At 45.8% G+C, this 24771-nt stretch overlaps 1 long non-coding RNA gene across 1 annotated transcript in view; it reads left to right on the forward strand.

The window, feature by feature from the left end:
• Positions 1-22651, forward strand: part of LOC146817222 (uncharacterized) — a 135378-nt gene extending 112727 nt beyond the window's left edge. The window contains exons 5-6 of the long non-coding RNA XR_014962954.1: positions 20350-20451; positions 22185-22651. This is a non-coding gene — a long non-coding RNA (uncharacterized LOC146817222). The remainder of the gene's footprint in view (positions 1-20349; positions 20452-22184) is intronic.
• The last annotated feature ends 2120 nt before the right edge of the window (positions 22652-24771 follow it).

A 24771-nucleotide genomic window follows, 5' to 3' on the forward strand; every position in this document is an offset into this window, starting at 1 on the left:
ATCTGTGGGTGAAGGGTGAGGTGATTATTTATTTTAACACCCAGTGTTTTACCCGTGGTTGAGGGGGAAGGTGCGGGCCCAAGAGAGGGGGGCCAAAAGAGAGAGTTCCAGGGGCTGGATGAACCACCAGTGAGAACCAACTCGGTTTTATCCGGGTTCAACTTAAGGTGGTTGTGGTTCATCCAGTCCCTGATAAATGTCATGGTAGACTGGAAATTAGAGACAGAAAGGGGAGAGGAGGACAGATCAAAGATGAGCTGGAGATCATCCGCGTAGTTGTACACGGTGACCTCCAGCTGCTGAAGCGCGAAGATAAGAGGGAAGATATAGAGATTAAAGATCATCATATGGTTAGACCATATAACGGGTAACAACTCTTCCACCTTAAGAAGGGGATCATTGGTGAAGAGAAGGTCTAAGGTATGGCCAGCTGCGTGGGTGGGGGAAAATATTTTTTGCGCTAAATTCAAACTGTTTAGGGAGTCTTCTAATTGGTTAGCTAGAGGGCAGCTTGCATTGTCCATATGGACATTGAAATCACCAAGAACGGTGACGTTAGAATAGCGAATGGACAGGTTAGCAATGCAGTCGAATAGCGCTGGCCAATAAGTGGCCGATGTATTAGGGGGTCTGTAAACCAGTAGTCCCGCCATCGAGGATCTGTTGGGAAATTTGATATGAAAGGCCATCGCTTCAATAGGTCCCAGGCCTTCAATTTTCATATGAGTCATATCCCAGTCTTCCCTTAGAATTATTGCAAGCCCTCCTCCTAACCTATTGTCCGCCCTGTTTACATTGATCAACCTATAGCCCATAGGGACCGCTAAGCAAATATCAGGGTTAGAGCATTCTCTCAGCCACGTTTCTGTCAAGAACAGTAAGTCCCAATCATGAGTCTCCAATAGTAGCCAGATGTCTGCAGTGTGTTTAGGGAGGGATCTGCAGTTAATCAGACCGGCCCTAAACTGCTGACCGTGACTCTGGTTGTGTGGAGGACCCTCACGAGGCCATTCCGCATCCCTTTCATGAGTCATAGCCTCCTTCCTGACGCATCTATATAACTCAAAATTGCAGGACCCACAGTGAAACCCGGTATGTCCTCCGCCTATAAACGGTATAGTGTCCGGAGCAAAACACATAGGTGCGACACAGGGTGGCTGTGAAAAGGCAAGCAATTGGTCTCTAGTCCAGGTCCTGATCAGTTGGGGGCGGGGGGTCGGGAAGCGTGACTGGCACTGAGCACGGTCCGAGCGCGGACGGGCGCCGACGGGCTTGCCTTAGGCGCGCCTTCGGCGCGCCTAAGGCACGACCGCGCCAGTGCCACTGAAATAGGCTTCTAGCACAACTAGACCGCCCACCCGACTTCCCACCAAAATGGCCCCAGCGACCCAGAGGAGCCCGTTCCACAGGAAGAAACGCCTGTTCGGGACTGGGACGGCTTCGGGTGAGTTACAAAGGTATCAGTTAACTACTAGTGGCCTAATAGATAAAAACTGACACTCATTAGGACTGATGTGCAAAAAAGCAAAGTGTGCGATTTTATAATTAAAAAAGTTCAAAAAACACAGGTAATGAGTACAGTCACCTCGTAACAGGCGATACTATTCACAGAAGTAAAGCGCTATCCTACTCTCGGCTCAAGCCTCAAGAGCGAGTGGACGCTGCGCGACCGCGCCAGTGCCACTGAAATAGGCTTCTAGCACAACTAGACCGCCCACCCGACTTCCCACCAAAATGGCCGCCGCGACCCAGAGGAGCCCGTTGAACAGGAAGAAACGCCTGTTCGGGACTGGGACGGCTTCGGGTGAGTTACAAAGGTATCAGTTAACTACTAGTGGCCTAATAGATAAAAACTGACAGTCATTAGGACTGATGTGCAAAAAAGCAAAGTGTTTCGAGGAACACCATGCTGCGATATTTATAAAACAACTTCCAGAAATTAAATACAGGAAGTACCATCAAAAACGGAAACAAGATTCATGAGGGGCAGAGTACCTTATATAATTTTTTTTTAAAAAGGACAAATAACAAATTATAATGGCTCTGGTGTTCATTGAACCCGACACTCGTATTTTCGAGGAAACACCGTTGTACTATAGATGCACGCTAAAGAAGAGGAATATAAGCCTTGCGGTGCTGCGATATTTATAAAACAACATCCAGAAATTAAATACGGGAAGTACCATCAAAAACGGAAACAAGATTCATGAGGGTCGGAGTACCTTATATAAAAAATAAAAAGGACATCGAACCCACAAACTGTTAGAGAGATCCCGCTTTAAAGTAGAAGATTAGAGCCACGAGCACGTATTGAATTCATCATAAAATGAGGAGAGAGGAAATAGGATTGACATAAGAGAGAGACAGAATCACTGTGTCTTGACAAAGATGGTACGATTAATTTGAAGCCGTCGAAACGCGTTGACGCTGTTAAAGGCAAATTCTAAGAACAAACATAGACGGATCAAATATTGTTGAATCAATGTATTACGAGCTGTGTTTTTGAGTCCAATGTGATGTGCATCTGTAAAGAACAAAAGCTGTGTCTTACATATGTGTTTGTCTCTATAATGCTGGTCATAATTGTGAATTATTGTTAATCAATTCCCTTCTGATTGACATGTACTGTATGTCTTTTTAAATATTTTTTTTTAAAATACCTTTTTATTGTGGATTATTGTGATATTATATGCGGTTTTAACCTTTTTGGAATAACACGGACATATTTCTTTCAATAAAATGTTTTTGTAATATAAGCATTGGATATAGTATTCAATATTTTATTGTATTGTTAGCTATTGCATATGGACATTGGAACTGTTGGGTCAAGGGAATTTCTTTTATTTCGGTTATAAGTACCTCATTTCCCTTGAAAGTTTTAAGGGGTCCCTTTCTTTTTCTCTAACGATTTTTATTTATGACCAATCAGAAAATGACTATCTTTTTTTCATACCTCATTGCCTTGCAAATACTCTGACCCCTCAACAGACTGGGTTCGTGACTCTCAAGGCATTAACAAAAACCCATCTCAAGGATTGAATTTGAAATGATCCTAGCTTCTCCTGGTCCCCTCTTTTCTCCCTTTATGGAGATGTGGTACAAGAATGACTCACTGTACAGTCAGTGTTTGCGCTGGCTTGCTAAAGGCAGCTGCCATACCAATGTTTTTGTCCTTCAGAAAACACTGATAAAAGAATATTAACGTTTCTAGCAAATGCTTATACTTCTAGGGTGATCCTTTCCCAGAGGTTGTTTCTTTTGTAGCGGTTACAGCAGAAGAACATTTTTTATTGTATATTTTTGATTTTTGATGTAGCCACCCTTTTCCTTTCTCCAGTGTGGGCGCCCTTGCTCTGTTGTGGGGCCACCACATACACATTGGGTAGATGACACAGTGAGTAGTTTGGGCCAAGCTGTCTTGTGAGCTTTCTCACATTCCGCAGCATACTGCACTTGTCGCTGGGTATTAGAACTGGCTATTCTACCCTCACTGTGCTTGGAGTACATCTCAACAGTACAGCATAAGGAGTCAAAACACCCCAACCGTTGGTCACGATTGTTGCATACTTCTACAGCAGAATGTTTCTAAATAGTGCTCCATGGTTCCCCAGAGGTCCTTGGGTGCAACAAATTATAATGGCTCTGGTGTTGTTTGCGGCCAAGGATAACCCCGACTCCCAAGCATGATGGAAGCTTCAGTTATTGAGAAGCGAACTCTTTTTAAGACATCTGGAACCAATTTGACCTGATTTTGATGGTGTTTTCTGCTTTGAGGTCCTGGTTGCAAGCTGCAGCCACCAGCGGATAAATTAATGAGGGTTCATGCCCCCCAATATTATGCTTGAGGACTCCTCACTCTCTTTCACACCACACCTTTCTTCAATACTGTTTTGTCTACTTAACAGCAGCTTGGCTGTTGGGTTCTGGAATTACGTTTGTGCTTAGCTCAAGGAATGTCCTAACTTGAAGATTCTTCAGCTGCTCATCAGCCCCCACACATTCTCCATGGGCAACCTCACTTCTCTGCTGGCATTTGCCATCTTGCCAGGTCTCCTTAATTTCTTGCATGGTGACTGTATGGCACAACCAGTGTACACATTGTTCCCTCCTCAAGGCACTACAGTATGATCAGTCATTGAAGTCCAGGGATTACTTCCTTCTGGGCTCCCAGCTAGTCTGCCCTCTACTTAGCTGAATAGGGAGCCATGGAGCTGGTACAAGCTGCCCTCGTGAGAATCCTTGAATATTAGAAGGACTAGATGGAGGTCTCCTGGCAGGCCTACATCAGACCCAAGCTGGTCCTTCCCCCTCTTTTCCGTCTTAGCTTCCTGACACAGTTTGGGCCCTTAAAAAGGGAGTTTGGGGACCCCCCAAACCTGGTATGTCACGCTCTCTGAGTCAAACACTTGTCACCATGACCTAATTTTTTTCATCCAAGACTCCAGAGAAACCTTTTGTTAGTGGAGTTCTGCCTGTCTTCACTTTGGCCCATGTGTGAACATCCATCAAGCTAGTTTACATGGAGGTAGTATTAACAGTTATAAAGACTCCTATTCCCCATTCTTCTTATAGGAGAAGCGTAATCAACCTTGGATGGGCCTATTGTGTTCAGAGGTCTTTGTTCCCCCAGATGAGGCAGTAGAGCAATTAACTCTCCCAAAAATGCAGCTCAAAGCACACATTTCTTTAAGGCTGGCTCAGAAAAATATGTTAAATTATGAGCTCCAGACATCCTTCTACAACTGCCTAGCTGTCGTGCAGCACTGGAACTGCCTGAGCCCTGCTAGCCTCTGATGGAGTGAGTTCCTTATCCCCTAGAGATGCCATCCAGGCCTTGGACTCTTGGTGAGGCATCTGTTGAGCTTCTCTGGAAGAAAAGGAAAAAACCCTACATTTTGGCCTTGTCTCAACTGTGAACTGGCCCGTTTACCCCAAGATCTTTCTGTCCTCCCCGACTGTTCAAGCTACAGCGACCCCAAACGGTAACCGGCAAAGCGAGATATGTTCTTCACGCTACAGTACCGACAGCCCAGGATGAACGCCAACAGGAAGCACCAGCAACAACATCTGTGATGCCCAACAGGATCTTCATACTACAGCGACGACAGTCCGCAATGCCCGGCCTGCTCTTCAGGTTAAAGCTATGGCCATTTGCACCGCTCTCCCTGTCCCTCGCGGTCTCATCCACCACAAGATGGTTCCTTCCCACTGGTTCCTGTATGTGGCCTGCACTCCATTGCAGTCAGCCTGAACTTGTGACTTTCACCCAGTCTCGCACCGCCAGATAACCGTGAGTGGCGCTTTGTGCTTTTAGGCGGTATACATAGCTGAAATCTTTGAAATTACATATCTCTGCTACTGATTGAATTTTTGTCCTTTTGGTGTAAATTGTTTTTTTTTTTTACTTTATTTATCTAAGTTGGTGTGGGACTTTTCACGTGTTGTGGTTTCACTTTACTAATGTCTAAGTTCTGCATAAATATTTTACCTCCAAATTAAACCTGACTGCTTTTGTGGCAAGCTACTAGAAGATTAAGCACAGGCTAATTTAGCAACGTTATGTGGTTCACCCTGACGGGTATTGTGGCTGTTGCTCACACCCACATCAACCAACAACTCAATTTCTAAAATTAATCTTTTGGAGCTGAATGAAATAAGTACTGTAATGATATGGAATATTACAGTGAGGAGAGATTCTTGGGGTTGATGCTTTGTTGGAAATATACATTCTTGCCATCTGAGGCCAAAGAGTTAATTTTTCTGTTTATTTGACAACAACTGCTAGAACAGCATCAAGCAGTTGGCTCACAATAATTTTGTTTCCTGTTAAATGCTGCACACAGGGACTAGGCTGACTTTTTATTATGCGGTTTGTGTACCTTGATGTTGAATGTAGATTCCGGGAATGTAGATGGGATCACAGACAGCCATGTTTTACATCTTCTGCTGGATATGTCTAACTGCAGTTTCCGCCTCTTAAGATATCCCCAAGGCACCAGACTGCACACGGAGAACTTTGTGGCAACGCTTCATAGTGGTGCAGCATATAGGCAGACATCAGTTTCTATTTTTCCGCACCTTGAGATATGAATCGGACCTCCGCTCCCACCTTTCTAGTCTTCTGAGGACTCCCAAATCTAACTCTTCAACAGTTTGCTAGGGAACACTGTCCACACCAAAAGCAATGGGATTCAAGACGTGTCGCAGCTGCAGGAAGCAGGTTATTGATCATAGACCCTCATGAGATATGCTTTTGGTGCTTGAGATCGTGATATGACTCAAAGTCGTGGAATAAATGCACCCTAATGCAGTCAAAGGCGATTTGAGTTCCAGAAGCTAATCTGTATATCACCAAACACAAGAAAAATTCACCTTCTTCACGCAGGTTCCGGTTTAAATCATGCGACCATTCCTGGTCCTGGTCATGGGGACGTTGTTTTTGAATGATTCTTTTTTATTAACAATAAACAACAGATGGCTTCACAAAGCATACTGATATCACACAATGAAGTTATTACACAGAAACATCGTTGTAGTCACCTTCTTCTACACCTCCCCAGCAGAGGAGGTATGGTCCCAGGCCTGATTCTCAAACAGCCTATCCAATTCTATCTTTGGTTCAGAGTTTGCTCTTTCCCTGCTAACCTTGCTGGCACTGCAGCACTAGTCCGGGCAGTCCAGCCCTTGTAGGCTTTCCATAACCCCACACTTTTTCCCATTTACCAGTGCTACTCCTGGCTGCGTAGACTACTTGTTCTGATCTCTGGCACCAATCTAGGTCTCTTCCCCAGTCATTGGTCTTAGGGACAGTTGATGCCCCCCCGGGCTCTCACCATATTTCTTTTGGCCACTCCTGCAGCCTGACCCAACCAAATTTCTTTGTACCTCGGCCAGTTGTGATCCCCTTTATACCCAAGAGTAGCCACTTGGGTTCCACTAGGACTACCAGGTTTGTCACTGTTGTAACTTGTGTCCAGTAGGACTGAATCATTCAACATTCCCAAATGATGTGAAAGAAGGATCCCTCGTTTCCACATCCCCTTTTGCACAGTTGGGAATCCGCTGGTCATGGGGACGTTTAACTGACTGACCTAGTTCCTGCTGAAAATCTTCAGGTAACTTGAAGTTCAAGCATACGCACATGAGTAGGTCAACCCCATCTGTCACTCTAATTCCAAAGCGAAGGCATGAGGGTACCAAGATTTAAATAGCTCTGCGTTGGAGTCACTAGCCACAGAACTGATGACTCAGTTGGTCTTGATGCGCTCAGAGTACGCCGGGCCATCGGTTACCTCGCAGCAGATTGAGACCATGCTGCAAATATTTATTGCGATTTCTCTGGAGTGCCTTCAAGCCCCATGGATTCGCAGGGACATCCAGTTGGGTTATTGTTTGTGGGCCCTTCCCCAGTGCCACCTGTCCTAAGCTGACTTCTTTTTGGGCCCATACCAACTCTGATATAGACATCCAACCTGGTCCAAAGATCCATGCCAGTCCCAGATGCCCGAATATAGATGCAGACTATGCTGGCACTAGCTGATGATCTGTTGCCAACTCCCGTGTTGGACCCCAAACCATTTTCGGGCCAAACTCAACCATTGCTGCTATACAAAATTGGAAAAGTGCAACTGGTTCTCATGCATCCATAGTCTAACCCAGTGCCTCTACCGCATCACAACTATCAACAGAAGCTTCATTTCTCTTTGGGTATGCTACTTATCATAAGCCAGAGCAGGGTGATTCTCAGGATACTGATGGAAGTGTGAGAGGAGTGGCTTGCTCCTCCTTCATTATACTGATGACGCCTTATACCTTACTTTACAAAACACCAGTGGGCGTGATTCCACTACTGAGACAGATTTATTGACTACATGGGACTCCAATGGAAGAAAATGCCTTCTTTGCAGTGGTGGATCAGAGGGCAGCTGAAGTACTAAAATTACAGCTGCCCTCCTTTGAGACTAAAACGAAATTGGTCAAAAATGTTACAGCCTGGACCAGCAAGTTCAAAGCTGTTGCTACCATTTAATGACACCCTCAGAGATACTATGAAGGCTCCTTGTTTGAAACCATGTTAATGCCCCCTGGCGATGGCCATGCGACATTGGCCGGTGCCTGGTCACCCAGATTTTCCCCTAATGCACCCTACACGGAAGAGTCTTATTGTACAGGTTTTGACCAATAAGTTGCATCCAAATTTATTTCCGACTAATCCTCAGATAGAGCAACCGAAAGGATCGATACCTTTGACAAGCGTTTGTTTTATAGGGCCTGCGTGACACTGAGCTATAAGAATACAATCTGTCTGCTGGGCTGATATACACATGTCCTTTGGAAAATGGCCAGCGAGATCTTTCCAGCGCCCCAAGGGACCTGAGAGCTTCTTTGGTTCAGAGGATCCATGGCGGGCAGGACATGTCCAAGCGCATCATTTGTGTAGGCTTGGATACCATGGATTGCAGTGGCAGGACAGTCTGTGCCAGTGTAGTGCTTTGCAGATGTGTCTGGGTGCGATCAAACAGATTTTCTATTGCTATACAGACATCGTTAATGGATATACCCTTTGATGGGTCCCACCTCATGGGAGAGAAAGTGATCTCTACTCTACAATGCTTTAAAGACGTAAGTGCTACAGTGTATTGCTTCAGGCTGTAGACCCCTGTAAAGCCATTTTCCTACCAGTTTTGAAAATGTAGAGTCTATTCCATGGGACTGGCGTATAGGCAGTGGTAGCCTTCCTAGCCTGTGATGCAACAGACAGCCCCGTCCTTTGGATCCATTGAATCTGTAGACCAGGCACAGAATGCAGGTGCAGAAGTCCTTCTATTCCTCTTCCCCATGATACAACAGCCAACAATCTGCTTTAGTTTGTACTCAGTGACTCATGCTGAGCTGGTGTAGGGCAAGATTCAACACTTCTTCCCACAATGGTAATCCATCACGTCCATCAGAAAGAATTTGGAGAGGCATCGGTCTGTCTGTCTTGCTGCAGGGTGTATACCTTTTGCTCTCTAAGAGTGTCACAGAGCAGATATTGGTTTCATAGATATTCTGAGGTGGTTATTCCCATTATCCCCTCATCCCAAAAATGGACAGGGGCTTCAGGCTTATCTTGGTTTTTTTAACCTCTGACCCTTGAATGCCTGCCTGCAAGGGGGCAATATCAAAATGCTTACAGTGGCTCAGCTCTTTTCTGCCCTGGACCTGGGGGCTGGATGGTCTCCTATATTCTGCAGTCCCACTAGTGCTACCTGCTTTTCATGGTGGGAGTGTAAGCATTTTCAGTTTGCTGTGCTCCTCTTAGTCCTCACCAGCACCCATCAGGAGTACACGAAAGTGATGGAGGTGGTCGCTGTTCAAATATGGAGCTTGGGAGTTCCGGTATTCCTGCACGTCGATGACTCCCTGCTGAGGGCGGACTTGCCGCAGTCATTCATTGACCACCTCCCAGATAATGGTGTTACTACTAACATCATTGTTTCATTTTTTTTATAAGGGAACCAAAGTCCCACCTGATTCCATCTCAGAGGCTTGCCATCACTAGAGCAGCCCTAGATATGCAGTTCAAGGTCTTTCCTCTGCTGCAGCAAGCCTGGAACATTTGGGCAATTATCCTAATATTTCAGCCTCGATCAAGGATCCTTCTGAGGGGGCTCAGAGGCTCCTTGACATTTTAGCCTCATGTATCCTCCTTGTTAAACTATGAAAGGTAGCATATACAAGCCCTGAATTTGAACTTATAGGCCCAGTGAGCTCAGCATCATGGACACCTTTCCAACACTACCAGGTCTCGGAGTAGATGGCTCAAGATTTGCCATGGTGTCTGACTGATCACAATCTGTCTTGCTGTAGGCCACTCTCCCTCCCCCACTCAGAGCTGACAGTGGTGATGGATGTATTACTGCTAGGTTTGAGTGGGACCACCCTGGGGAGGTGGAGCTCACTGGTCTCTGCTGTCTAGCAGAGGGCCAGCACCACATCAACCTCCTGGAGCTCTGGCCAGTCGTCTGCTCCTAAAGGTTTTCCTGCAATCCATCAAAGAAAGACTGGTGTACGTTATCATGGACAACACCACCTCCATGTGCAAGGTGAAGCTGGGTCCTGTCCCAGGAGGCTTTGCATCACTAGAGATGGCTGGTGCACCAGAAAATCTCCCTGATCACCAATCATCTGGAATGGTTCCTGAATGCCAGAGCAGACTAACTTAGCAGATGTGTTCTTGCAAACCACAAGTGGCTTCTACATCCCAAGGTGGTGTAGGGATTCTTCCACCACTGGTGTGAGCTCTACCTAGTTCTCTTTGCCGTTGTCGAGAATGTGCATAGTCAGAAAAACATTCACATTAAAGTTTCTGTAAGGGCACTTTCTAGGAAATACATTCCAGCTGGAATGAAAGAAGGGACTCCCTTGTGCCTGCCCCCATCACAAACCCTCTTACCCCAAGTTCTGAAGAAGATCAAGAATAACTGGGCCTAAGTAGTCCTGCTATCTCAGCAGCAGGGCAAGGTACTCCAGCCAAGTCTTTGCAGCTTACACCTCCATGAAGTATTAGCAGTGGCAACTGACTGCATTCTATTTGGCACCTGAAGTAGTGGATATCAACCTCATGGCTGCTGACCGTCCATAAAATTCACTTACACTGGACACTGGGACATGTTGGTAACCTGGAGTCATTCCTGAGACACTGACCCCATACAGATGAAGCAGTCTGATGTTAATTTGTTTGTTGCCTTTACCCACGCAATACCAGGCAGTGGGTCTGTAAAAGGTTATTTGTCTTCCCTTTCGACCTTGCTACATTTGCCAGAGCTTTTTTCATTGTTTAAAGAAACCAGTCGTGATAAGATTTATTAACAGTTTGAAATGCGTTTCCTCCCAAACTGTTTGTGATGCCCTAGGTGGATGTTATCTTGATTTAATCCTATACATCAGTCCTTCCCATACCTTTTAGAACCACAGCCTAATTTTTAGAACAACAAAATTTTGTGACCCACCTAACTTTAATGAACATGAGGCGAACAATTTATTTTTAATGTAATTAAAGCATTGTGTGGTGGCATACTGTCACTTACAGACAGCACATTTTCCATTGAAATAGCCACTAAACTTTCACATACATACAGGTTTGCTGATAAAGCTATGTTGCACATAAATGATACTGTGTGGAAATGTATTTTCAGTGAATGTTTTTCATAAGTGCATCACCTAGTAAAGGGTCATATGTAGGTAAAACCCAAATTGCGAGTTCATCGCTATTAAGAACTCGCAATTCCCGATGTAGCAAAAAAATCGCTAAAAGATAGCAATTCGGTAATATCCGCTAAAATAAATACCGAATCCTTATTACCGAATTGGCATTAGTGAATACACATTACCGAATCGGTATTTAGCGAATCCGGTATTTCGAAATATCGCAAATCTGTGAATCAGCCAATCCTGTGCTTCCTGATTACCTCACAACCAGGAAGTGGCCACACCCTTGCAGTTACACTAATCCTGAAGCTGTGGGAGAGGCAGGGAGCAGAAGCAAAACCCCAGGAGCTGCACAGCAACCACCTTGCAGACACACCAAAAATACCATGGACACACAGGAGAAGGGAAAGAATGCTGGAGAGAGGAAGAGAAAACACAAGTTCAGTGAGAGGGAGTTGGAGGTACTAATTGAGGAGGTGGTGGTGAAGGATCACGACCAGCTGTTTAGAAAAAAATCACTGCACGTTCCCGAATCGCAAAAAAGAAAAATATGGCTTGTGATCCAGCAGAAAATAAATTCCATCGGCGTCACCCAGCGCTCGATAGAGGAACTTAAGAAGCGCTGGTACGACCCTTCGCAAATGTGCCAAGGAGAGGGTGGCTGACAGGCTCAAACAAGCCAGAAAGACAGGTGGGGGGACATCAACTGCGCCTGCACCGACTCCCTTGTAACAAATGGTGGAGTCCACCCTCCAGCCGGAGAGCGTGAGTGGCATTGGAGACGTGGACAGCCCAGCCACAGGAGCCAACAGACAAGGTAAGATGCATGCACAGCATGCTGTGCCCCCCTCCCTAACCCCAATCCCCAATTACCCCGCAAGAATCACACTCCAGTCCATGCTTTGCCAATAACCAGCTATGCATCATGTGAGATGTAGTCCCAATCAACTAATAGCATAGCAGTCAGTCCACTGAACCCAAATGCATGTCACACACATCAGTAAATAAGCACGCGGTGGACAGACAGTTAGATTGGAAGTCATTACATTTATTGTAAGGCAAATGCTGCTAGACAAGTGAGTAAATGGACATTTTGTATCCACAGGCGAGTCATCGTGCCAGGCTGCAGAAGGGGAGACAGAAGAGGCACCCAGGGAGCCCAACAGACTGGATGCCCTGTCACCTGCTGAGGTCAGACTACCATCACCACCACCACCACCATGAGCCAGGAGGTATACAGGGGGTAGCCTCCAGGAGATGGAGGGCTCAGAGGAGGAGAGCATGGGAGCCCAACAGACGCTGGAGGAAGAGGATGGACTCACAGCAGGAACACAGTCCCCCATGGAGCTTGGCAACACAGGTGCCCGAAGACGCCGGCCAAGCCCAGCAGTCCTGATGCACAGGTAGAGGAGTCCAGTGTCTTTTCAGGTCTGGGGGGGAAGATGCTGAAGGTGCAGCGTCTGCAAGGCAAAACAATGAGGGCAATGCAACGCCAGATGGTGGCCAACGACAAAAACATGTGCGACATAAAGGAGGCCATGTACTGCCTCAACAACACCGTGGTTGAGGGCATGCCGGACATGTCAGAGGCTGTTTGCCTGTTATGCAGCAAGATGGAAAACGAAAGTGGGGCAAGGCGCAGGGACAGACGGAGAATGGATGGGTACACAAAGGCAGTGAACCAGCTATGCAATGCCACCCATGTCCTTAGCAGGCGCTCGGCGGCCATGCAGTTAGAGATGGCCAAGTGCAGCCGTGACGTCACAAGGGGATTGGTCACAGTCACAAGTGCCTTGGAGGTGCTGCAGACCACGCAAATTGCTGCCACAGGATCGGAGGATGGGGGTGAAAGTGAGGAGGCAACAAGCCGCAGCAGTATCACTCCCCCATTACAGGAGTCCAGGAGGCGCAGTGGAAGGCACGGACCAGTCGCAAGACAGACCTCTAGGGAGGACAGTGTGCCTAGTGAACGCAGCGGTGCTGCACGTGGGCACAGAAAATAAAACCAGGCATCCCCTGACATTGGGAGATGGGTGAAGTAACCCATTTGACATACTGATGGAATATTGCATAGGGAGTATCTATGCCATGCTGGGGTTGTTGAGGCACTGTGAGGCCATCATGGTGTGGCGGTGTGCTGTCCTATTGCCTGACTTAAGGTCAATAAAACACTGTTAATCTATTACAGTTACTCGCTTTGTCTCATTACTTACTCTGAAATAGTTGTGTGTGATCTCAGCCCATCTGTGTCTCCCATCTGGTGCTGCTGCGACACCTGCAGCGCTGTGCTGTAGCTGTGGACAATCCTCTCCCTCATCCTCTGATTCAGTGAGTTCCACGGGTGTTCCTTTCTTTGTAGCCAGGTTTTGCAGCATGGCACATGTTGCTATTATTTTGCAGCAGGTCAGAGGCCGGTACTGCCGTGCACCTCCACTTTTGTGGAGGCAGTGGAACCTGCTTTTCAGTAGTCTGAATGTATGCTCCACCACATTCCGCGAAGATTTATGTGCAACATTAAATCTCCTTTCACTTGGGGTAGATGGGTTGAGGTATGGAGTCAGGATAAATGCTCGCACCGCATATGCGCTATCACCTAGGTGTTAAAGGAAGAAAGATTATTCACAGTCAGCAATAGATACATCAAAGGTATACATCAGGGTGTGTCACATGGATTTACCTAGCAGGTATCCTTTTCTAAATTCACCCCCAGCAAGACGGTATAGATCCCACTGTTACTGAAGATGTAGGAATCATGCGTGCTGTCTGGAAATTTCGCAACGATGTCGGTAATGATGTGAGACGCATCACATATGACCTGTACATTGATTGAATGTGTTGATTTGCAGTTACAGTAGATGTACTCAGTAGCAGAAGGGGGTCAGATTGGTATATGTGTCCCGTCAATGCACCCTATTACATGTGGGAACTGAGCCTTCTGATAAAAGTCCATCTTTGTCTTATGCAGTTCCACCTGTGTGCTGGGGAACCGGATATAGTGGTGCATCCTTTGCATCATGGCATCCAGGAATTTGTTGAAAAAGCGCAACAGACAACTCTGTGAGACACCACCAGCCACAGTTATTACCCCTTGGTAACTGCCGGATGCTAATAGGTGCAGGCAACAGAGGACCTGTACATGTGGAGGTATTGCATGCGCCCTTGGTGTCTGGTGCTCCAGGAGTGGGTGCAGGTCACGTATCCGGTCCAGGATGGTGGTTGGGTGAAGCCTGTACCTCTCATGGATTTCTGCCTCTGTGAGTTGGAATAGTGAGATGCGCAGTCTGTATACGCGTTCCTGTCGTCTCCAGATCCTTTGAGCTGCAGCTTGTATCCATATCCACCTTGCAATGACAGAGAGGGCCGCCATTGTGTTCACGCAGATGTATTCTGGGGCTGTTTATATGCTGTGCACCTGGTTACCACCTGCTTTGAGTTAGTGGTAATTTGCGACTCTTATTTAGCGATTTTTCTTGGAATCGGCATTAGCGATTTTATGTACATTGTTCTGCGACTTTATTTAGCGATTCCTTATTTAGCGATGAGCTAAATAGTGAGTCTGTGTGGCATATTCGCTAAATAAGGAATCGCTAAGTTTTTCCCTATTAGTTTTAGCGATTCTTTATTTATTTGATTCAGAGCTTTTGCTTCTACATTTCACATGGGGTTTTAGCAAAAGCAAATTTCAAATTCTGTGAATTTCGGCGTTTGCTACCACTAATTCACTACCTACATCTGGCCCAAAGTGTCCTAATTTTTTTGAGGCTATTAAAATCTTTGTTTCCATCACACTTTAGAATTACAAAAAAAGAACATAATTTTGCTTTCCTTATTGCTACATATGTACATTTCATTTACGGGTATTTACATTTTCTGTGTGTTACAAAAAATGGCATTCTACAGCCTTTCTGTTTACACCCCCTGTACCCCAGCAAGACAGTCACATAATTTACTTTACATTTCTTTCTTAGACTGCAAAGTGAAAGAGGTTTGTAAATACCATTCACCATGTTTTTTTAAAATAAAGCTTTTTATTAAACAGAGAAAAATGAAATTTCTGAATACGAAAGGAGGAACAGTATAGTAATTTTAAATAGACCTCATTCTGTCAATGAACCACAGCGGTATGACAGGGAAGGTGGGGACTCAAGGCGTTAGAGGTTTTTCGGGGGTATGGACAGTAGGTGGGATACAAATGTTCCCTCTGTATACATTCCATTTGTCCTAAATTGCCGACCACTTTTTGGGACACCCCCGTGCAACATACACTGTCTTTTCCCTAAGCATGCACCAATCCATGTCTGCCTTCCAGGTAGTCAATGTAGGCAACACTCCAGAGCCCCACAGCCGGGCGATGTTTCTCTTAGCCACCATCAGGCCCAATGTGACCCAACTTTTCCCTTTGCTATTTAAATCGGTAGGTTCCCAGACATTCAACAGACATCGCTTGGCTTCAGGTCTGAGTCTTACTTCGAGCACTTCATTTATACACTCATGTATCCCCTTCCAATACGTCTGAATAGCTGCAAAGTCCCATATTATGCCCACATTGCCTCCTGCACTACCCGTCAGACACTCTCCCAATGCAAACGAGCCTGGACTCTGACACATAGACCCTATGTAAAATCTTCAACTGTACCAGGTGGAGTCTGGAGGAAATCACGACTTCTCTCGGGGATGCTACTGCCTCCTGCCACTCCTCGTCCAATCCATCTCTCTCCCACTGCCCCCTGGTCAAAACGAGAGGATCGGAAGTGTTGTTTATTCGTTTCTTGTATGTGAGGGAGATCGATTTTGTGGGCATGTAGCCATCCAGCAACCTGTCTTCCAGCAGCGAGGACTCAGGGGGAGATTCCCCGTTTGGCAAATTCGATATTAGTGCATGTCGCACCTGTAAATACCGGAAATATTCTGTATCAGCTAATTCATATTCTTTTTTCAGGGCGGCAAATGACACCATCTGCCACAGATCTCCGATCTTTGAGATCCCGATCAGATCCCATTTGTCAAACCCTTTCAATGCCCACAGAATTCCCAACTGCTCAGTGTCCCACAAAGGAGTGGTCCATGTGAGCTTCCGGTCCTACCCCAGACTTTTGTTCACTGCCTTCCAGACTTGTACTGAGTGTCTGGTTTGCCCAGCGAGTGCAAACATTTTAGTTACCATTCACCATGTTAAAAAAACAAATAAGTAGTAATTTGTCAGACGACCTAAACTGACTTTTGATCTCTGTCTTTGAGCAAATGTGAAAAGATAAACACCGAACCTAGAGGCATCTTTATTTATTGCTTGGACTTTCACAACCCACCGTAAATCTTGCTTGCAACCCACCTGTGGGACGTGGCCCACAGTTTGGGAAACAATAATGTACATAGCTGCTTGCTACCTCTACCGAACACAGTTTTCATCATTGCGATTACATCAGCTCATCACATGATTGAACTGCAGGTACTTTAAATTAAACTGTCCTATACCATCTTCTATCCAGACAAATTAGTGCTGAGGGTTCAGACAGTCTTTTTTCTGAAAGTTATGACTCCTTTCCACGTTGGGCCATCAATCACTATAACAGCATTCTTTGCTCCTCTGTGTCCCTCAAAAAAGGAGGAGAGTCTCCACTGGTTAGACCTTAAAAATGCTCTAAGTATTTACATTGATTGTACCAAGGACCATCAAGTGGATTATCCGTTCTTTTTAGGGTTTTCATGAGCAAAGAAGAAGAAGGCTTATGCGAAGAAGACCTTGTTGAGGTAGCTAGTCTTCTGCATTAAGATATGCTATGCAGGGCTCTATCACTGCATTGGAACAAAGGATATCTGTCCTTGATATCTTCCAGGCTGCTATGTGGGCATTGTTGCATACGTTCACAGAGCACTATTACCTGGTCCAATGGGAAGGACACTTTGCCCGCTCCATTCTGCAAGACTTGTTGGTCTGAGCCCACTAGTGAGACCCACCACCTTGCAGAGGTACTGCTTTGGTATATAACCCCGGGCGGAGTTCATGTAGACGTGCTATGCGAGGCTACGCGAAGCGGCAAAAAAACCTCTGCAACGCTACGCGGAGTTACGCGAGCATGCTGAGTTGCTTGTTCCACATACAGGCATATGCTCGCAAGAAGTTTTTAACATTCGGCAATGTGGATTGCGTGTTCAGGGGGAAATATCGCACAAACTTCATGTGACAGCCAATAGGCGTGGCCATCTTGTTTTCCTACTCTTTGCATGGTTCTGGGGCCTGTTTCTCATCCTGCTCTAATCTTTTCAATCCTTTGTTTTTTACACTGTTATTCCGATCTTTTTTTATTTATTATGAATCAATCAATCAGGGGGCTTATAAAGCTCGCTACTCACCCGTGTGGGTCTCAGGGCGCTGGGGGGGGGGGGGGGGGGCAGCTCCGGATCTGTGGAAGAGCCAGGTCTTGAGGTCCTTCCTGAAAGTGTGCAGGGTCGAGGAGCATCAGATGTTCACAGGAAGCTCGTTCCAGGTCTTGGCTGCGATGTAGGAGAAAGCTCTCCCACCTGCTCAGCGGATGCAAGGGACCTCTGCCAGGGTGAGGTCTGCGGAGCAGAGGTTCCTCTTGGGTACGTGGAAGGAGACTCTCTAGTTGAGGTATTTGGGTCCGATGTTGTTGAGGGATTTGTAGGTGTGGATGAGGAGCTTGAAAGTGACCCTCTTCTCGACGGGGAGCCAATGGAGGTCTCGTAGGTGTTGGGTCATGTGCTCGTGGCATGGAGTTCTGAGGACGAGTCTGGCTGTGGCGTTCTGAATGGTTTGGAGTTTGTGTTGAAGAGTTCTGTTGATTCCAGCATAAGGGCGTTGCAGTAGTCCAGTCTGCTGGTGATGAGAGTGTGGGTGACGGTCCTTCTGCAATTGGGGGGGATCCATTTGAAGGTCTTGCGGAGGATGCGCAGGCAGTTGAAACTGGTGGAAGTGATGGCGTTGATCTGGCGGTTCATGGAGAGGGAGGAGTCGAGGATGATGCCCAGGTTTCATGCGTGGTCTGTAGGGGTGGGTGGCTTCCCAATGGCGGAGGGCCACCAGGTGTTGTCCCATGTGGCTGTGCAGTGCCGAGGATGAGGACCTCGGTTTTCTATGAGTTGGGCTTCAAGCAACTGTCTTTCATCCAAGCTGTGACGTCCTTCATTCCTTCATGGAAGCAGAGTCTGCTGTCTTTGGGGTTTTTCGTGAGTGAGAGGATGAGCTGGGTGTCGTCCGCGTAGGATACTATGCTGAGCCCAAGCTGTCGGACGATAGTGGCGAGGGGGCCATGTATATGTTAAAGAGCGTCGGGCTGAGCAACGATCCTCAGGGTACTCCGCAGTTGATGTCAGTGGGTCCGGAGAGGAAGGCAGGGAGTCTGATCCTCTGGGTTCTGCTGAAAAGGAAGGATTGGACCCAGTTGAGGGCGGTTCCTTGTATCCTCGCGTCGTGAAGTCTGGCTGCGAGCATGCGATGAGAGATGGTGTCAAAGGCTGCGGAGAGGTCTAGAAGGATGAGGGCCACGGTGTGTCCCTGGTTGAGTAGTATGCGGCTGTCGTCCATGGCGGCGAGGTGGGCGATCTCGGTGCTGTGGTTGTTGCCAAATCCTGATTGTGAGGCGTTGAAGATGGTGTCCTCTTCGATGAAGGCGGTCAGCTGGGCGTTTACGAGTCTCTCTGTGACTTTGGCCGCGAAGGGGAGGAGAGAGATGGGCCGGTAGTTTTTCAGGTCTGTTGGATCGGCTGTTGGCTTCTTGAGGAGGGGTTTAACCTCCGCCCACTTCCAGTCATCTGGAATCTATCCCTCTCTCTCCCTAAGTGTATATTTTGGGTTTTATTTCTACTTTTACTGCGTTTTTCTTACTTTTTTTCTACTGTTTTATATTACTTGCTTTTTTACTCTCCTACTTCTTCTCCTGACTTTATTTTTTACTCCTACATTTTCTTTTCTGCCCCCCAACCAGAACCATGGCTAAGGGTACCACTACCTTCTCCACTAGCAAGGGGAAGGCGCCTGCCGCAAAGAAGTGCCACCTTCATTGCGGCAGACGGCACCGGAAGGGGTGCAGCCCAGGGTCCTTTTTACCAAGGTGGGGGTGGCCACCCTTGTTTTTTTTGTTTAGCGCCACCTCCCCTTGACCTTGGCAGCAGGCGGCAGGCCTATGGTTATGCTACCCAGGAGCGTCATCGCCGGTGGGCAGTGTTGCGCTTTTCTGGGGTCCGGCGCATCCATAACCAGCTGACCCACTGGTGGTCAGACATCTTGGACCGGGAGCAGGACCCGCTACGACCTGCTAGGTGTTGAGGTTGTGGGGCATGGGGCATGGTAAGTAGCCAATTATTGTAGCATTATGTGTTCTGTTCTTTGTTACTGGTATTGCGAATATTACTTTTTTCCCAAATAGCAAGAATGCTGCTGCTTACATTGCAGGTAAGTTACGTTTAAAAAATCTTCTGTGATTGTTATTCTTCTAGACACTAGACAGGTGCTCGGCGCTACTAATCTTTCTTGTTTGCAACTTTGCGCTTGCTTGGCTGATTATGTAAGAGAGTTTAGAGAACTTAAGTTAGATATTGCTAGAGAGACTCTAGTCCTTTCCTTTGTCCTCCTGTCGCTAAGATATTGGTGGATTGACAGGTAGTTTAGTTATTTAGTATTAGTTGGTAATTTTTTAGTGGTCTGCGTGATGCATCCTCCGTCAGTTCACGTGCTGCTGAGTGCTGACTCCAGTCCTTAGTAGAACCTTTTGTAGTTTGTTAGTGAGTGACTAATATAGCAACTAAGTCATCATCAGCAGAACATCAGCAGCAACCAACCAACAATTTTGTGTATACAAATTTATGTATGCGTCCTCCATCTATGCATTTTTGAGGACTAAAACAAATTAAAAATGTAGACTTAGTGAACAATTGGCCCATCTGGAATAGGTAGGCTAGGTCAGGTGGTACATAGCTTTAGGATTCTGGAATCAGAATGGAACCCTGGATTAGTTCATAAAAAATAACTAGACGGTCTGCGAATCCCGCGATACTATTAGTCGACCAAATTAGATAGGTCAATTTTATTGTAATTGTTGTTTCCAAAAATATTTTTTGGAGCGTTTTAAAAAACATTTTATTTGTTTCAAACCTATCATCATTGTTTTTCTCTTTCTTTATTATATCTTACATGATCAGCACCCAGAGGCAAGAAGACAGGGTCGGAGTCGGTGGGAGCTGGAGAAGATGCCTCCCAGGACCAGGACCGCTCCTCTACTGAGGGCTCTGCTGCTGGCCCCAGTTAGTCCTCCTGTTAATATTAAAAATTCTATAAACCTAATTTTTATGGCACCTTTTTTTCGGAACTATTATTTCCGTTTTCTAATTCTATTTTTTACCAAATCTTCTTCGATCTATCTGTTTCTGAATTCTTGTTATCCCTGCCTCTACCTGCCTCTGCGCTGACTCTGTGTACTACTACGATTGGTCTGTCTGTAGCTCAGCTTACCCAGTTTGCCACTCTTTATTTTTAAAAAGTTTTAAAACTCAGATTCACCAATAGCTCTAGCCACTGAGTCCAGTCCTTTGGGTTGTCCTCTTCTAGTCTTCTTAAGAGGCTTTTCGACAATTGCCACCAACAAAATGCCCAACCAGATATTTTACTATTTTTTTATAGGATAGGACATACTACTACTGTCTACTCTATTCTAGTACCCGATTTGTATGTGGTGTATGTATGTATTTTAACAATTTATTCAATATTGCTAGTGAAAATGAATAAATAGGGGGAGGTTTTGATGGCATCTAAAAAATGTGTAACGGTTTTCTAGGCATACCGACCACCAGCGGCGGGGCAGGCGGCACCAGCCAGGAGGGAGTAGTGAATGCGGCAGCTGCCACAGGGGTGGGTGAGCCAGCAGCAGTGGCGGGGGTGGTCAGATATACTTATATTCCTTACTTATTGACAATAGTTACACACTCGCTGCAAGGTTGTACACTGTATGTTGAGAGAGACTAAATTGTGAACAATGGTTGAAGAAGACACCCTTTACTTAGCATTAGAGCAATAGCATTAGCGGCGGGAGTTGAGTAACTAGTGGCCTCTTCTATCTGACTTCAACTCTGCTGGGAAAGTTTTATGGAGAAGACTAAGAGTCAGACGACGAGGAAGGAAGGGTGAGATGTAATATATGACTGACAGAGAAGGATGCGTGTGATGCATAGGTGGCTGATAGGAATCAGATGCATGGGTGGTTGAAGGATGGGTGGAAGGTGAAATAAAAAAATGCCTGCCTGGGTGAAGGAGCCAAGGAGAATAGAAGATTAGAATTGAAAAAATATGAGGCTAGAAGAGCAATGCAATGATTGATAAATGGGAAAATCGCTGGGAAGAGTAACAACAGGACTGTTTTTATGCAAGGTTTTTGATTCAAGGTTGTATTTTCAGAATACTCCCTTGACTCTCAGTAGTTTGCAAGCACAGCATATATATTGTGTATATATGTTATCAAGCGCTTCCCTCCGAATCCGAGGCCCACTCCCTACCTATGTCATTTATTTTTGACTGTGTCAGCCAGCCTGCCATGGGTGGCCTATCGGCTTCATGGTTACACAATCAATCAAAAGAACCTCATGTTGTCCCATATATGATCAATGATCACTTGGATCAGATATCATCTGCCTTGTTGTAGTAGTCAGGGTGAAAGTGAAATTGAGCAGTTGCCCTCATGTAACAGAGTATGGCCACCCATATAAGAAAAATAAGATGATTGTGTAGTCAGCTTTGCCACCTGCAGATAGTAGCAAATACAAATAATGTGAGAGAAGAAGAAGACTGGTCTACTCCATAGTGCCTAGTAGTAGTAATGCCAAAAACTCCCACAAATGTAAGAGGCCGAGGAAGTGGGAGGATACCACAAATGTTATGTACAGTGCTTGCTAGTGCTACTGTGCCACTATGTGTAGAATTAATTTTGTGTTACTGTTTTGCTAAGACTATTGGTTACAGTAGTCTTTTTTCTTTCTTGATATAGCTACTCCTTCCCAACCAATAAAATCAAAACCGGACAGGAAGGAGTTGGCAGCCTTGGCCCGGTGCTGGAAGATGGAGGCCATCTGCAAAGAATATCTGCTTCTGGTGGAGGAGGAGGAGGCGGCAGCAGCTGCAGCCTCCTCCAATGCCCCGGGCCCCAGCCAGGCCCCTCCAGTGGTACTGCACCATTGTCTGGCAGCCACCCACCACGCTTCATCCTTCAACACTGCTGCCCCTCCCCGGAAGCAATTTCAAAGCTTTTAAGCACCGCATGCCCTTATGGATTGGGCACCTAGAGGAGCGGATAAAGATCCTGGAGGGTAACAAGCAAGCACGCCGATAGAGATTCCGTCGGATTGCCCCCTTTTTAATCTTTTTTTTGGTGGGTGGGAATTGGGCGTTGGCATTTGGGAAAAGTTGGGGTTTATATTTGTTATTTATTATGGACAGTTGAATTCCCTGGACATTGGTTGGACTCTTTCTTTATCTTTTTGGACCTTGGTTGGGGTTGGGGTTAGGGAAGGTGTGGGTCAGGTGTTGTGGGATTTTTACATTAGTTTATTTTGTTAGGGGATTAAATTATATTTATACTTAAACTTTACATATGATGCAAATGTTTTGTGGGGGGTTACTCTTTTACTTGACACGGTTTCCTTTGCTGCTGCAGGGCTGCTGTAAGTTTTTGATTTAAATAATCTGCCGATAGTGTAGCACACGAACAGATAGATGCTGTACCCTCACTTGTGAGTGACTTGTCCTACTAGTACTGTCAGTCTCTCCTCCTAGTCTATGCAGTCTGCAACTGGACTCGGAAGGGTGTGGGTGTGTGAATTAATGAATTAATTTCCATTATTAATTATGCCTACCCCAAACATTTCTCTTACCTGTGATTGATGTTTATTTAAACGTAGGCAAAGCGATGGCTGCATGGTGATGATGGTTTGGTTTCCCAAGATGCCGTGGTGGTGGTGGTGGTAGTAGTAGTAGACACTGGCAGTAGCGCTTGCAAAAAAAGAAAATGAGACAGTCAGTCGCCTGAGGGAGACTCTGGAAGTAGTAGTAGAACGGAGTACAGGATCGTACACAAGAAGACTGCCAAACAAGAAACCATAATAATGATTAGCAATGCTAAAGTAAAATAATGGTGGTAGGGATAGCCTAGTACAAGTTACAAACTGTAGTTGACTCGACATATGAAGTGGACAAGTGTAACCTTTAGTGCTGTAAGGATGATGAATTGATGTCGGCAATTAATTATGATGGATTATGTTAAGAAAATTGACTTGCAAGTCCTGAGCATGGGTGGGCAAGCAGAAGAAGATCCTCGCCCTGCCTTAAGTTAGTGTTGCTTTCACCACATCCGCCCCAGCAAGTGTGTGATTAATTATTGGTGTAAATTAATCTAGTCACACCTCAATATAAATCACACAGACCGGGGGAAGAGGGTTAGGGTTTGATGAATGGTTCGGAAGGGGCCTTGGAGGGAACGGTTTGACAGAGACAAACACTACACATGGACAACACACAATCTTGGCAGACAACCATCATATTCATAAATCCATTAAGGGAGAAAAAGGAAATGCATGCATGATGATGACTTGATGGTTAATGATAAGTAGTACTAATTAGACTACTAGACAGTACATGGCAGCAGTATAAAATTAATTAATATTATCATGCAATTGCCTTGCCTGTCTGCCCTCCGAGAGACTAAGAGACCTAAATTACATACATTTTATGTTCTGTTATACCGGGCTTCCTTTTCTAGCTAGCAAAGAAAAGTAGAAAATAGCTGTAGGGATCAATTATAAGCAAAGAGCAAACATAATAAACAACAACACATAGTCTTAAAAATTGAAGAGAATATATTAATCAAATTAATTAAAAGATGATGAATGATAGTAAGTTACTGTATGTTATCCTGGTCAAATTCGGGAATTGCATCTCGGCATTCCTCTTGGTCCTCCCTTCCATGGATGCTCCATCTGTCAATCTTGGATGCCACTGCCTGCTTGGTGAATTCAGATTGGTAAGGTAAGTGTGAGTTGTTTTTCCCAGTATACCACAGGGTAAAGGCTGGCCTGTAAGTGTGGATGGAAAAACAAAAGGGATATTGAAAAATCAAGGAGAAAAAAAGGCATAAATTACAGAGTGGTGCAACAAGAACACTTTCAGCGGCGGCATGGCTGAATCATGTCTACTACAATGTTTCCAACATTAACCGACAACAACAGGACAGAGCAGGCCCACGGCGTCCACCCAACCTTTACTTAGCTTAAATTTTGAGCCAGACAGAGCACACATATACAGCAACAGAGCATTTTCCAAATTAAGGGGTCTATTAGGATGGTGGGCGGATCTCCACCGCCACCCGCCATATGTCCCTGGTTCACCCCCGCCATATTAGTATGGCGGGGGGCACCGCGGTGGGCGGGAAGACGATCTGCCGCTTTTCCGCCAGTCGAAATATCGACCGGGTAGAAAAGGGACTCAATATGGTGGTGGTGTCTGCAAGACACCGCCATCCATATTATTATGGGGCATTTCTCATGCCTTTCCATGGTGGAGACTCTGCCATGGAAAGGCAT

This window comes from Triturus cristatus, chromosome 6, assembly GCF_964204655.1.
Source record: "Triturus cristatus chromosome 6, aTriCri1.1, whole genome shotgun sequence".
Lineage (NCBI taxonomy): Eukaryota > Metazoa > Chordata > Amphibia > Caudata > Salamandridae > Triturus > Triturus cristatus.